Genomic DNA, 15,424 nt, shown 5'->3' with positions numbered 1-15,424 from the left:
GAGTAGAAAGCCTCATCTTTCTCCCGCGGAGCAGCTGGTAGTTTCGAACCGCTGACCTTAAGGTTCGCAGCCCGATTCGTAACCACTACGCTACCAGAGTAGATACTGTTATATCTGGATTGAGATCTGGGTGGTATTGTCATGAACGATAATCTCAGGCTGCTGTCTCGTGTTGCTGATTCTCAGTCCACAGAAGCTCCCTTTAGCATTTTTTGCAAAGCAAAAAAACAAATTCCTTTAATTTCTGTTTACCAGAAAATGTCCTAAATTCATAGTCATATTTGAGGAACAGCTTTACTGGGTATTTGATTCTTGGTTGGCAATTTTTTTTTTTCTTTCAGAATTTTTTATCTGTCATCCTGTTGTCTTCTTGTGAGAAATCCAAGCTTAGTCTTATTGGTTCTCTTTTGCGTATTTTTTCACTTTTCCAAAGCTGCTCTCAGGATTCTTTCTTTGTCTGTGATTTTGCAAAGTTTTATTCTGATATGTCTTGATAATTTTCTTTGGGGATCTAGTTTGTTTGGAGTTCAGTCAGCTTCTAGTATACTCATCTTCTCATCTTTCAGGGTGCTAGGGGAGTTTCCTTCCAGCAACTTTTTGACAATTTTCTCTGTTGTAGATTTCCAATCACCCGTAAATTGTTCCACTTCATGGTATCCCACATAAGTTAGACTTTCTTTGGATTTTTTCATTTGTTTTTCTGACTGTTCTTCTAGTGTACTAGATTAAGAGATTTTGATTCAAGTTCAGTAATTCATGCTTCCAGTCCCTTGCCCTTTCAATGTATTGCCAATTTCTGAGATCTCAGTATTAATCTGGGTTTCTAATTGTGTGTTTGGTATTGTTTCAAAATAAGCATTTCTTTTGTTTGTTTGTTTGCTCTTGTGGTATTTTCCTGAATTCATCCTAAGTTTTTATTGTATTCTTATTTTCCTGGATCATTCTATCAATCCTTTGAAAGTATCTAATTTTCACTCTTTTGAGTTATTTTTCTGTTAGATCTATTACCTTTCTTCCTCAGAAACATCTTCTGGCTCTGCATCTTGGTAATTTCTTTGAGTCATTCTCTCTCATTTTTGTGTGTGAGCTAAAATTGTCTGTTTTGTCCCAGGCACTGTGAAGTTGTTGCATTTGTAAAAACAAACAATGTAGTTGTTGGGTCTGGAGGGGAAAGATCTCTGGGGGGATTCTTACAATTCAAAGACTTCACTTGTGGAAGGAATGTGAGCTGTTTCTGGTCCTAGATGGAGTTCCTATTGGTCTCTGTGTTATCCATGTTCAGAGCATTCAATCTGGAAGTAGTTCATGGAGGTCCTTGATAGAGCTAGTTTCAGTGTCTGTCAGGCCATACGGAAGCTGGGGGCAATGTGACTGGTTAAATGCTGGTCTGGTTGCTCTGTGGGTTTTTTTAGGTTTGGAGCTGAGCCCACTTGAATTCAGGCAGCAGAATGGCACATCAAAGCAATGCAGCTGGTCCTACCTGATGCTGGCATGGCTCCCAAATACACAGCTCTGAGCTCCCAGAGACCAAGGTCTGTATTAGGGGTTGATGAGGGTGGGAGCTGGCCACACTTCTGGTCACCAGGGGACCATGGGGAAAAGAAAGAAATTGCACTTTTTCTGTTGCCTCTGTGCATTTGCGCTGCTGTATCTCCTTCTGTTGCTAAAGATGCTTACAAGATGCTTGAGCCATGCCTGGCCAGTCGTTCACCAGGCAGTCTTCCTCTTTTGCAGTTCCTTTTCTGACTCTCCTCCCAGAAAGCACTGCATCCACCTAATCTTTCTTCTGACATTTAGAGTGCTAAAATGTTCATCTTTGTCTGTTTTATTTTGTGTCTCATATCTTCGTTGTAAAGAGTTCATGTAGGACATCTGCCTAGTCCTTTATCTTGTTGGAAGTCCCACTTTTAATTTTCAAAGAAGAATTTTATGCTTTAAATAATTTTCTAGACTTACTCTGACCACGTGGTATTATGTTTCTAAGATTCATTCAATCTTGTGTTCACTGTTTTTCCTTAATTAATTACTGATATCTAATACTCCAGAAGGAGCTCTGGTAGCTTAGTGGTTACGAATCGGGCTTCTAACCTCAGGGTCAGCAGTTCGAAACTACCAGCTGCTCTGCGGGAGAAAGACGAGGCTTTCTGCTCCTGTAAGGATTTACAGCCTCGGAAACCCTGTACAGGGTTGCTATGAGTCAGAACCGACTCCATGGCACATAACAACAACAATACTCCAGAGTCCTGGTGTGGTTCTGTGGTATAAATGACTGGACTATAAAGTTGGTTTGAACCAAAAGGTCAGTGATTCTAACTTACCAGTTGCTCCTCCAAAACCCTATACAGGGTCTCTATGAGTTAGAACCAATTTGATAGCACTAATAGTAACAGCATCTAATACTGCATTTTATGACATTTCTACATTTTATTCAGCTTCTTTCTTATTGATCATCATTGTATTGATTCCAGAGTTTTGCTATTGTAAACAGTCTGTCTATTCTTGTATGTGTCTCCTCCTATGGTACACATACAAGAATTTCTCTTGGGTATGGAGTCTTTATGTGCCACTGGAGGATAAGCACTGGACTAGTAACCACAAAGTATGTGTTTCAAACCTTCCTGCTGCTCTTTAGAAACCTCATACAGGGTCGTTATGAGCATGAACTGACTCAATGGTACTTAACAACAATAACAAATACACCTTGAGGTTACATTGATCATCAGCACAGTGATCATCAGCACAGTGGTTTTTCATCTGACAGTGGACTGTTCTCTAGCATTTATTCAAAAAATTCAACTTACTATATTTTCATTTCAACATGTACTTTTTTGCATTGGAAATCTCTAAAATGAGGCTATTTCTACTGTGATAGTTAAGGCTTTGTGTGAACTTGAATGGGCTTGGACTCTCAGTGGTTTGGCAGTTGATATATAGCTATTACCCATGATGCAATTTGATGTGATCAACCAGTAAGAGGATTAGGCATGGGCACTACACTTAATCTAAGACAGACTAGGGAGAGAGAGAGGCAGACTACTTCTGAACAATTAGACACTGAAACCATATAAATAGCAGAGAAACACTATATATTATCAGATATAGTCCTGGGAGATGAGCCTCTCAGGTTGGAAAGCACTCAAAATATGATTAGGGATGAGCTGCCTCCTCAGTAGAGTTGATCATGAATGGAATAAGCTTTTAGGACCTTCATTTGCTGATGGGGCATAACTTAAAATGTAGATAAACATCTGTAAACATCCATTAATAATTAGAACACAGAATTATGGAGTATGAATTTAGGAAAATTTGAAGTTGTCAAAAATGAGATGGAAGGCATAAACATTGATATCCTCGGCATTAGGGAGTTGAAATAGACTGGTACTGGCCATTTTGAATTTGACAATCACATGGTCTACTATGCAGGAAATGACAAATTGAAGAGGAATGACATCACATTTATCATCAAAAAGAACATTTCAAGATCTGTCATGAAGTACAATGCTGTCTGTGATAGGATACTATCCATACACCTACAAGGAAGACCAGTTAACACAGCCATTATTCAACTTTACATAATTTATAAATTTACATAAAGCCAGAGATGATGAATTTGAAGACAATGCAAAGTCAGTTTTAACCAAAAGGTCTGCGGTTTCCAGCTTCTCCTCGGAAATCCTATACAGGGTCAGTATGGGTCAGAACCGACTTGACGGCACTTTACAACAGCAACAACAACCAACTTCTTTAGCCTGAAATTGATTAAGCATGCAACTAATATATATTGGTAATTATTGGCGATTGGAATGCAAAGATTGGAAACAAAAAGGAAGGATCAGTAGTTGGAAAATATGGCCTTGGTAATAGAAGCAATGCTAGAGATATCATAATAGAATTTTGCAAAACCAATGACTTCTTCATTGCAAATACCTTTTTAAAACAACACAAAATATGACTACTGCATGAATATCACTAAATGGAATACACAAAAATCAAACTTACTACATTTGTAGAACGTGAAAGTGGAAAACCTCCTTACATCAGCCAAAATAAGAATGAGCCGACTGTGAAACTGAGATTATCAATTGCTCATATGCAAGTTCAGCTAAGGAAAACATTTAAAAGTCTACAAGAACTAAAATATGACCTTGAACATATTCCACCTGAATTCAGAGATTATCTCAATAAGAGATTTTATGAATTATACAGTAATGACTCAAGACCAGAAGAGTTGTGGGATGACATCAAGAACATCATACAGGAAAAAAGCAAGAGGTCATTGAAAAGACAAGAAAGAAGAGGTGGTGGTTATGTGCTGTGGAGTCAGTTCTGACTCACTGCAACCCTGTATAGGGTTTCTGAGGCTGTAAATCTTTATGAGAGCAGAAAGTCTCATCTTCTTCCCACAAACAACTGGTAGTTTCAAATTGCTGACCTTGAAGTTAGCAGGCTGACTCATAACCTCTACCAAGAAAGAAAATAGAACACCAAAATGGATGTCAGAAGAGACTCTAAAACTTGCTCTTCAGTGTAGAGATGCTAAAGCCAATGGAAGTAGTGAGGTGGTAAAAGAGCTGAACAGAAACTTTCAAAGGGTAGTGTGAGAAGACAAAGAAAAACATTATAATGAAATGTGCAAAGACCTGTAGTTAAGAGACAAAAAGGGAAGAAAACACTCAGCATTACTTAAACTGAAAGAACTGAAGAAAAGACTCAAGCCTCAACTGGAAATATTGAAGGATTCTATAGGCAAATATTGCATCAAACTAAGGTGGAAGGAATACACAGTGTCACAGCACCAAAACGTGGTCAACTTTCAACCATTTTAATTGGTAGCAAATACTCAAGAACTGATGATACTGAAGGAAGAAGTCTAAGGTGCAGTGAAGGCACTGGCAAAGAACAAGAGTCTGAGAATTGGCAAAATACAGATTGAAATATTTTAACAGATAAGACAGCGCTAGAGGCACTCAGTCATCTATACCATGAAATTTGGAAGACAGTTTGCTGGCCAAATGATTGGAAGAGAGCTATGGATCTTTTTGTGTCCATTCCGAAGATAGATGACCCAAAAGAATATGGAAATCATTGGACAATATTGCATTCAATTTAAATTTTGCCTAAGATAATTATAAAATGGCTGTAGTAGTACATTGACAGGAAGCTGCCAGAGGTTCAGGCTGAATTCAGACAGAGGTGTTTACCGATAGATATCACTGTTGACATAAGATGGGCCTTGGCTGAAAGTAGAGAATACCAGAAATATGTTTACCTAAGCAAAGGCTTTTGATTGTGTGAATCATGACAAGGTATGGATGCCATTGCAGAGAATTACTATTCCAGAACACTTTATTGTGATCATAAGAAACCTGTACATAGACCAAGAGGCAGTTGCTCGAACACAACAAGAGAACACTGCCTGTGCCAGGGTTGTATTCTTTCATCACAAATAATCAGAGAAGCTGGATGGCCTGAAGAAGAATGTGGCATCAGGATTAGTTGAAGACTCATAGACAACCTACAATATGTGGATGATACAACCTTGCTTGCTGAAAGTGAAGAGGACTTAAAATACTTACTGATAAAGATCAAAGACCACAGCCTTCTGTATGGATTGCATCTCAATGTAAAGAAAACAAAAATCCTCACCACCGGACCAATAAACAACATCCATATATATGGAGAAAAGATTAAAGTTATCAAAGACTTAATTTTGCTCAGATCAACCATCAACACTCATGGAAGCAGCAGTCAAGAAATCAAACATTAGGCAAATCTGCTGCACAAGACCTATTTAAGGTGTTAAAGAGCAAAGATGTCAGTTTGAGGACTAAGGTGCACCTGACCCAAGTGTGGTATTTTTAATAACCTCATATGCATGCAAAAGTTGTACAGTGAATAAGGAAGACTGTAAAAAAAAATGAATGCATTTGAGTTATGGTTTTGGAAAATATTAAAGTACCATAGACTGCCAAAAGAACAAACCAATCTGTGTTGGAAGTAGTACAGCCAGAGTGCTAGTTGGAAACCAGGATGGACAAACTTCATCTCTCATACTTCAGACATATTATCAAGAGTCACTGGAGAAGGATACCATGTTTGGTAAAGTAGAGGGTCGGAGAAAAAGGAGAAAAAGAGGAAGACCCCCAACGAGATGGATTGGCATAGGGTGACAGCAATGGGCTCAGACATAGCAGCAGTTGTGAGGTTGACCCAAGACTGGGCAGTGTTTCAGGGTCACAATGAGTTGGTACCAACTAGATAGCACCTAACTACTACTACTACCACTATGAACTCCTGAGCCCATAGTCATGGGTCTTGCCTCTTGGGGCTAGGGCTAAGAGCACAAAGGTGGCAGCTGATCTGAAGTGCAGGGAGGTATGTGTGAACTCCCATTTTACTTAGTGTAGATGGCTAGGACTGTGTTGACCAGAACCCAGCCAAATGAAGATAAAGATGTTTGATACCATGAGCAAGTATTAATTGCTACAATTTGAAGACTGGACTTTTGCCTATGGATGCAGTTGCTCAAAGTCCCAACCAGATGGAAGATTCTTCAGAGTCCTGGGTTGACAGAGACAGGCAATTTAGAAATTGACTATCAAAAATGGGAATGGGGGACTATAAAGGCATGCAGTGACTTACAAGCTTTCATGGATGTGCTTAGTCTTATCATGAGAGGGATCAGGGAGAACCCCAGTGAATAGTTTTCCTTTTTTCCAGAGGGATCTGGTGACAGGGTGGGGGATGATGCGGACAGGATTTTATGATTCAATTGTGAGTAATTCTTATCAGGATTAATTGTGATTGTCACACCTCTAACTGTAGAAGATGTAACTCAAAGGGGGCCACATAGCTGAGAGGCCAAGGACAACAGTGAGGCATGCCAGCAATATGGCAGACAAGAGGCTTTCCTGAACGGAGAACTGCTGCGTCCTAAGTTGTTCTTTGATCCTGAATTATACCCTGTTCACTTCCCTAATAAGCCCCATAATCCTGAGTATTGTTATGAGTTCTGTGTGGCCATTGTAATCAATTGCTGAACCCAGAGGTGAATCAGAGAGTGCTGTGGGAAGGATGATTAGTGTCAGAATAGGCTAAAGAAAGTTGCAGGGTGGACACTTGCCTGATCTCCATTTCATAGGAATCAGCCTTGGTTTGATACTGAGTTTGGTTCTCCTTATCCACTGTGAAGCCAGAGGAAGTTAGATAAGGCCCCCATTAACAAATCTCTCCCAATAAAGTACTTTTCTTTCCTTTAAAAACTAGGAAGAGTTTTTAACCATCAAGATAAGGGATACTGCTGGATCTTCAGCATTATCTTATATCTCTCCCTGGAAAATAGGGTGCTCAGAAGAGTTTTTATTATTTGCCTGAGATGCCCTTTCTCAAGTATCACAAGCATAAAAGACTGGGCAAATCAAGTAAGCAAGTGGAACTGTGATTTTCAAGTCGTATATGTTATCATTCTGGAATAATTGGTTGGAAACCCTGGATCTGAAAGCTGTTACACTTGTTTTACATTGATGTAGTGCTGTGGGTTAATGTGCTGGACTGCAAAGTCAGTTAGAACTGCAAGTCAGTGGTTGAAGCTCACCAGTCACTCCTTGGAAACCCTCTACAGATTTGCTATGAGTCAGAAATGACAGCACTTAACAACAACAACAGTAAGAAAGGTGGAGTCCAGGAGCGGGGCTGTAGGATGAACACTCAGCCACAAGGTCAATGTTTCAAACTCACCAGCTACACCTTGGAAACCCTACACAGTGCGGCTATGAGAGGGAGCTGACTAGACGGCACTTATAACAACAACAACAGTAAGAAAGGTGGAGTCCAGGAGCGGTGCTGTAGGATAAACACTCAACCACAAGGTCAATTTTTCAAACTCACCAGCTACACCTTGGAAACCCTGAACAGTGCGGCTACGAGAGGGAGCTGACTAGATGGCACTTAACAACAACAACAACAACAGTAAGAAAGTAGCATCATGTTTAAGAAAGTGTACTCAGAAATGAGAGACCCTAATCATATCCTGGCTCTACTACTTAAATGCTAAGCCTTGGGGGGATCTCACTTTTATGCCAACCCTATAGTAGGGTTGCAAGGATCAGGTATGACCATTCTTCATGGCACCTGCAGTAAGCACCTGATAAATTTCAACAGCATCATCATTATTTATTGTTTAGAAACAGCAAAGGAGTAGGTATTATCTTCTCATACCCCCAAAAAAGAAATCTGCTTGTCACAGTGATTAGGAGCAAAACAAGAAAGTCTGGTATACTGCCAAAACATTTCCTGCTGTTTTCAATTTCTCTTTTCTAGGAATAGAGCAGAAAGAATAGGGAAATGTCAACTGGCAGATAACCTTCCCTCCTCCAGTTTGTTTTATTATTATTTTTCTTCAGGCATCACATCAAAAAATGGGAGAAATTATTTTCGAAAACTTCTTAGCTTCAAAAATTAAAGCCACATTTCCCTGTCTCTGGCCTCTGACTTCTCTAAGCAGATGGATTTGGCGAAGCTCCTTGTTTCCACGTCAGGCCCCATGAATTCTACTCCTTCCATTGATCTTTGTGACACACCAGTGACACACCAGCAGGGCCAAGAGCCTCGCCAGAGGAGGGAAACCTGGAGCTAATATTTATACATGAATTCATTTAAGCTGAAATAAAATATTTCTGTTACAGTGGTTCTTTCCTGAACTATGTCTTGCAAATTACTTTAAATCATTGAATCTGAGAAAAATACATTTGTAAATGAATGAAAAGAAATCAATTGCAATGTAATAACTTTGTAGTAAAAATAACAAAACATTTACACATATATTCTCTTATTTAACTCTCATAAATAATATAAACCAAAACTCATTGCCCTTCCCTTACGTTTATTACAACTCATGACAACCATATAGGACGAAGCAGAACTGTCCCATAGGGTTTCTAAGACTATAATGATTAAGGAAGCAGATTGCCACGTCTGCTCCCTTTTGGTTAGCCGCTGAATGTTTAACCATTAATATGTTGTTGCTAGGTAGGTGCTCTGGGTAAGTTCCAACTCATCGGATACAATGTACAATAGAGCCTTCTTCAGAATCATTGCTATGCCTGTGTCCATTGTTCCAGCTGCCGTGTCAGTATCACTTGCTCAGTGTTTCCTTCATGCTTACTAACCCTCTACTTTATCAAGTATGATGTCCTTTTCCAGCGACTCTTTCCTCCTAACAACATGTCCAAAGTCAATGAGATGAGATCTCACCATCCTCGCTTCCAAGGAGCATTCTGGCGACACTTCTTTCAAGCTACATTTGTTTATTATTCTGAAAGCCCCTGGTATATTCAGTATGCAAATGCATGATTTCTTAGTTCTTCCTTATGATGCCATGTAAAAATAGCATGGCTCAGGGCTCAAACTAACATCTTTGCTTTTTAATACTTTAAAGAGCTCCTATGCAGCTAATTTCCCTAATGCAAGTTATTGCTTGATTTCATGACTGTGAGGGATGATTGTAGATTCAAGTAAACTGAAATCCTTGACAACTTCAATCTTTTCTTAACTTCAATCTTTTCTCCATGTATCACGATTCTGAGTATGGGTCCAGTTGTGAGGATTTTGTTTTCTTGTATCTCAAGGTGTAATCCATACTGCAATATTATTATCCTCTTTTAGCAAATGAATAAACGGAAAGTTAGAGAAGTGGAGTGGTTTGTTAAAAAAAAAACAAAATAAGCAAAATGAGAGCTAGGACTTGAAAGAACTCTTTCATGGTCCTCAGGGCTCCATACATACGGGTTATATACAAGTGAATGTCAGATCTCAATTATATCACCTCACTCTACTATTACTTTCATAAGACTGCAAGAAAATTTAGATTTCCAATATGAAACTGCAAAAAATAAAACAAGGATGGAAGAGGGGGGAAGGAAAGAGAGACAGATAGATTAAGAACAAAAGAATCCAAGAAAAAAAGGAAGAGAGAAACAGAAAAGGAAAGAAAATACACAGAAAATAAAAACTAAAAAGAAAAAGTAGCATTATGGCCAGTCTGGTGTTGCTACCAAAAAAGGATCAGTCTATTCCCTCAAACCATGAGAAAGGATCCAATTATTTATCATAAATCATTTTTTACATAGCTAGTGTACTGCTCACAAAACTGGCAATACAATCCTTTTCAGATATTTCATCTTCTCACCAAAGTTTTCGGTTTAGGCAATTGCTGAAGCTACCTCCCTCTACTACCAGGTTCTTCTCCACCCTTGATGCCCTTTGATCCTTGCACTTTGACCTCTTCTGCAATATGGACTCCACACTTATGACTTTCTTGCAAGGCCCTGTCACTTTCCACTCTGCAGACGACTCTGAAATTGTAGTGAACAAACATCTCCATCATCTTGCAGGCAAGGCTGGCTGCACCCTTAAAAAGACAGGATCGTTCAGGGAAGCTTCATGAAAGAAAAATCATAATCTGTCTTAGGAAAAAATGAAATTGAAAGAGAAAACTAGGAAAGGGGATAAGGTGCCAGAACAGTTTCTGGTTGGTCATAAAGATATTAAGTCCCCAGTTGAAAAAAGTGAGCCAAGGTATTAAAGCACAAAGGGACTAAGCACTGTTATGTCTGGGAGGAGATGAAAATGGTGTTCATCAGAGGAAAGGGGATGGGAGCAGAGAGAGAGAGGTATCCTGGACCACCAATTCTATGTCTCCTATTTATTCTAATCAGAAAATGGAGCTGGACCACACAGTGAATGCACTTAAATTTTGAAGAACATGGTTCTGGAGATGTGGGCCTGCACAGCACCCTGGGATGGCCCTATTCTTTGGAGGGTCAGTAGGGAAACATGGCAAATGGGAAGCTCAGTAATACCAGATTCTGATGCCAAGTCAAGTGCTTGTCCCATAGCACCATAGCTGTCTTTTACATTAGCTTGATGATTCAAACATCTCAATTGTTGATGACATGAAAAACAGAAGAAAATCTCTAGGAGGTAAGACGCATATTTGTGGTTTCTTAACATTTTGAAAGCTTGGCAATTGTACAAACTTTTATTAATCCCAGACACAACCTCCATACATACATACACACACACACACATACACACACACACACACACACACACACACACACATGAACATGAACACAACTACCCCTGCAAATAATTTTTGTAAGCATCAAAAGATATCTAAGTCTGGCACTGATTTCCCCTCAGTATTCTGGTAGTTAGACAGAAAGGTGGAGGACATGATTAGAATTTCCCTAGTATCCTTGAGGTAATAATACAACACTGTGACCCAAAGTCACTCTCATCACCCACTCCCTTTTTCTGGAGTGCCCACCACAATGAAAATGCCTGGTGGCTGTCTTGTCTCAGTCATCTTCATGAGAATCAAACAGGCTTACTTTAATTAAGGAAGGTGAAGTTTTGTATTCTGGTATAACCCCTCCATTTGCCAGATATGAACACAGACCACTGGAAAATTCAATAAAGTTTGTTGAATGACTGACACAATGAGTTGTGAATGAATGAATGAATTAGTTAAAAGACCTGGGATCCAATGTTGTTTCTAAGACAGGACACTGGTTATGATTGCAGGTCTCACAATTTCCACAAAGAGGAGCACAGTCATTATCAGAGCCTTTGAAAGATTGATTTAGCCCATGATTCTTGGCCAGAGGTTACACATGGCTCTCCTGCATAGCAGCAATTCTGTTTTTCCCTTTGATGCTAGCAGCAAGATTTCCATAGAAAGAAGCACAATAATCTACAAAGAGGATCCACTGGAGGGAAAACTTGATGGGAACCTTCAATCCAGATATGCAGTTTGATGGACAGGACTAAAACAAGGAACACATTTATGTAAATGCAGATGTTTGGACCTCATCAAATTGATCATATTTTCAACAATATAAAAGGCAATATGTACTTCTAGTTTGTGGGCAGAATAAGTAGAGACAAACCATGGAGGCTTCTCAGCAGAGGTGAGAAAAAAAACATAGAAGGTCCTCTGTTGGGACGGTACTAAAGCTTTAGATCTAATATAAAGTGAGGGGAAATAGTTTCAGGTGTCCTGCAGTGGAGAAATCCGACTGCGGCTAGAAGAAATGCGATTTCTGAATCAATCTGGTTGCTGCCTGTGACCCGCAGTCTTGGTAGAAATGAGAGGGTGGGGCCACAACCAGGCTGATACAGCGCAAAAGCCACACAGTGACTTGTGGAAAAAGAGGTGTGACTTTTTTTTTAACATTTACTCCTCCTCTCCCCTGCACACCCTCTCTGCCCAGCCTGAGTGTCTTCAAGTGGGTGGGAGTGCACCCCCAAAAGGGGCCAGCATTGTGCTCACAGGGTACAATTTTCCCCACAGCACAAAAAGAAAGTTGCTGAAACCCCCCATCGATTCCAGAGCTAATCCTCCAGTGGTTTCTTATGAGGTCTGACTGTGGGATTTAGCCCTAAAGCTGACTCTCCTACTTGGGTGGGAGTCTTTATTCTGCCTTATCTAATAAGAGACAGCAGGTCTGGCCATAGAACCACCATATTTGCACCCTGTAAAACCCCAACATAAAAAGCAAGAGCCAACACCAACTGCTATACACAAGGGCACAGTCATTTTAAGAGTTATGCTGTGCATACACAGATACCTAACTGATCTGAGATAAAATTGTGAACAATCTTTCTTCCATTCATTTCTCAATATCTGTCTGCGTACCTTCATGGCAATGACTAGAGAGGATGCCTGAGTGAGTAGAGACCCCCATCCACCACTGGTGGTTTCTACTATGCACACACACAGACATGCATAGCAAAGGCTACTGGACTAGTCTGCTAGGGTTTTGTTTTTATTTGCCTGTTTTTGTTTTTGCTTTTGTTTCTGTTTTTTGTCCTTTTGGTCTTATTTTTTTTTCCTGGTAATGGAGCTTTCTCTCCTTATGTTACACAAGAAGATACAGCAATTGTGCCCATATAGCCAAGCAACAAGCATACCCTATAATACCCCACCAACCAGACAGGAGCCAATACCAGCTGCTACATATTACATAGATAGCCAGCACTTGCTAAGAATGCTCAAAGTTGAGTAATGAGCGACATGAAAAGGGAAGCCTGTCTCCAGATAACATCCACCAGGAGACACTCAGTAAGCTTAATAATAATGAATGTATCAACATACATTCATTTAATCACTGAAAACACATATAACTATTGAAAATGTCCAAAAAAAAAACAAAAGATCTCGGCACATGTCCAGAAACAGAAAAGAGTAACTGAGACAAATGAATTGGAGGTAAGCATAGACTTCTCACTAGAAGTAGAGCAGGCTTTGTATCTGCCTGAGAAGAAATTCAGAAGAACGATATTAAGACACATCCAAAGACTTCACAGAGGGCTGGAGAAAAATAAGGAAGAAATCAGGAAAGTGCTCCATGAGCAATCAAACAAGATAGATATAGCATTGGGAAAATGCAAAACCTGCAAAAAGAGGTCCAAATGATTAATAATTAAATATCAGAAATGGACAATACACTAAAAGGGCAAACAAGTAGAATTGAAAAGATGGAAGCCAGAACAAAAGAAATGGAAGACATATCTTTCAATACAGCTACAATAGAAGAGCAAGCAGAAAAAAGGATCAAAACATTTGAAGAGAATCTAAGATTCATGTTGGACAACATGAAGAGGAATAACTTAAGAATTATTGGCATTCCGGAACAGGGATAATCCTATAAGTCCAGAGAGGAGATAATTGAGGATCTTATGGAAGAAAATTTCCCTAACATCTTGAAGGATGAAAGATAAGCATTTAAGAAGCTGAATAAACTCCAGGAAGGATAGACCCCAAAAGAAAAGCACCAAGACATATCATAAGCAAGCTCTCCAAAATCAAAGACAAGGAGAAAATCCTAAAAGCAGCCAGGGAAAAGAGAAGTGTTACTTACAAAGGTAAGAAAATCAGATTAAGCTCTAATCTCTCAGCAGAAACCATGCAGGCAAGAAGACAATGGGGAGACATATATAAAACCCTAAATGAAAAACAAAAACAAAAACAAAAAAAACCCTGCCAACCAAGAATCTTCTACCCAACAAAGCTATCAATCAAATATAACAGTGCAATCAAAACATTCCAGGATAAACAGAAGCTAAGAGACTTTGTTAAAGCCAACCCAGCGCGTCAAAACATCCTAAAGGGAGTTCTTTGGACTGAAAACCAACAAGAACAGACAACAACTAGAGATTGACAGATGTGGCAACACCAACCAAAACTCAGTTGACAGATAGAGGAGTCCAGAAAAGAACAAAATTACAATAACGAATTCAGAGGACCTGGGAGGTCAATCAAAGATCAAACTAATAACAATATCAAAGAGGGAAAAATATAGGAACAAAGATCCAGGTGGTGAGAAGGTCAGGTAGATTTCAGGATACATTAGACTGCCTTAGATGGAGGGAAAAGTGAGTAAATTATAGAGTAACCTCAAAGAAAATGAATACTCAACAACATACCATGAAAATGAAGATCCAAGAAGAACATGGAAGCATTAAAACTAAGACGAAACTGACAAGAAAGAACACAAAAAACATGAATTCAGCACTAGATGGCATACAGAACAAAGGAACCAAAGGCAACACACACACACATACACACACACACACACCTAACATAATGACAACAATTAAGTCATTGTTGTTGTTAAGTGTCATCAAGTTGATTCTGACCCATAGCGACCCTATATAGGGTTTTCAAGGAGCAGTTGAAGAGCTTGAACCACCAACCTTGTGGTTCAAATGACTTTGCAGTCTGATGCATTAGCCCACAGTGCCACACCAGGACTCCATACCTATCAATAATTACACTGAATGTCAATGGACTATATGCACCATAGAAGAGACAGAGAGTGGCATAATGGATAAGAAAACAACACCCTTCAATATGCTGCTTGCAAGAGCAGCATAAAGACAAAAACAGAATAAAAGTTAAAGAATGGAAAAACATATATCAAGCTAATTGCAATAAAAAATAAGCAGGAGTGGCAATACTAATCTCTGACAAAATAAACCTTAATGCAAAAACCAGCAACAGAGATAAAGAAGGACACTATCTCATGATTAAAGGGTCAATTAAGGAAGATGACATAACCATAATAAATATCTATGCCCCCAATGACAGAGTCCCAAGATATATGAAGCAAACCTGACTAGAACTGAAGAAATAGGCAAATATACAATAATTGTGGGAGATTTTAATATTCCACTTTCGGAAAAGGATAGAACAATCATAAAGAAACTCGACAAAGATACAGAGGTACTAAAAAACACAATCAACCAACTTGACCTCATAGATGTGTACAGAGCATTAAACTCAAAAGCTGCACAATACACATTATTTTCCAGTGCACACTTTTCCAGTGAACATTCTCCAGAATTGACCACAAAAGAA

This window comes from Chrysochloris asiatica, unplaced genomic scaffold, assembly GCF_000296735.1.
Source record: "Chrysochloris asiatica unplaced genomic scaffold, ChrAsi1.0 scaffold00020, whole genome shotgun sequence".
NCBI classification, from domain to species: Eukaryota; Metazoa; Chordata; class Mammalia; order Afrosoricida; family Chrysochloridae; genus Chrysochloris; species Chrysochloris asiatica.
The sequence above is the reverse complement of the archived record's forward strand: the minus strand, read 5'-3'. Positions refer to the sequence as shown.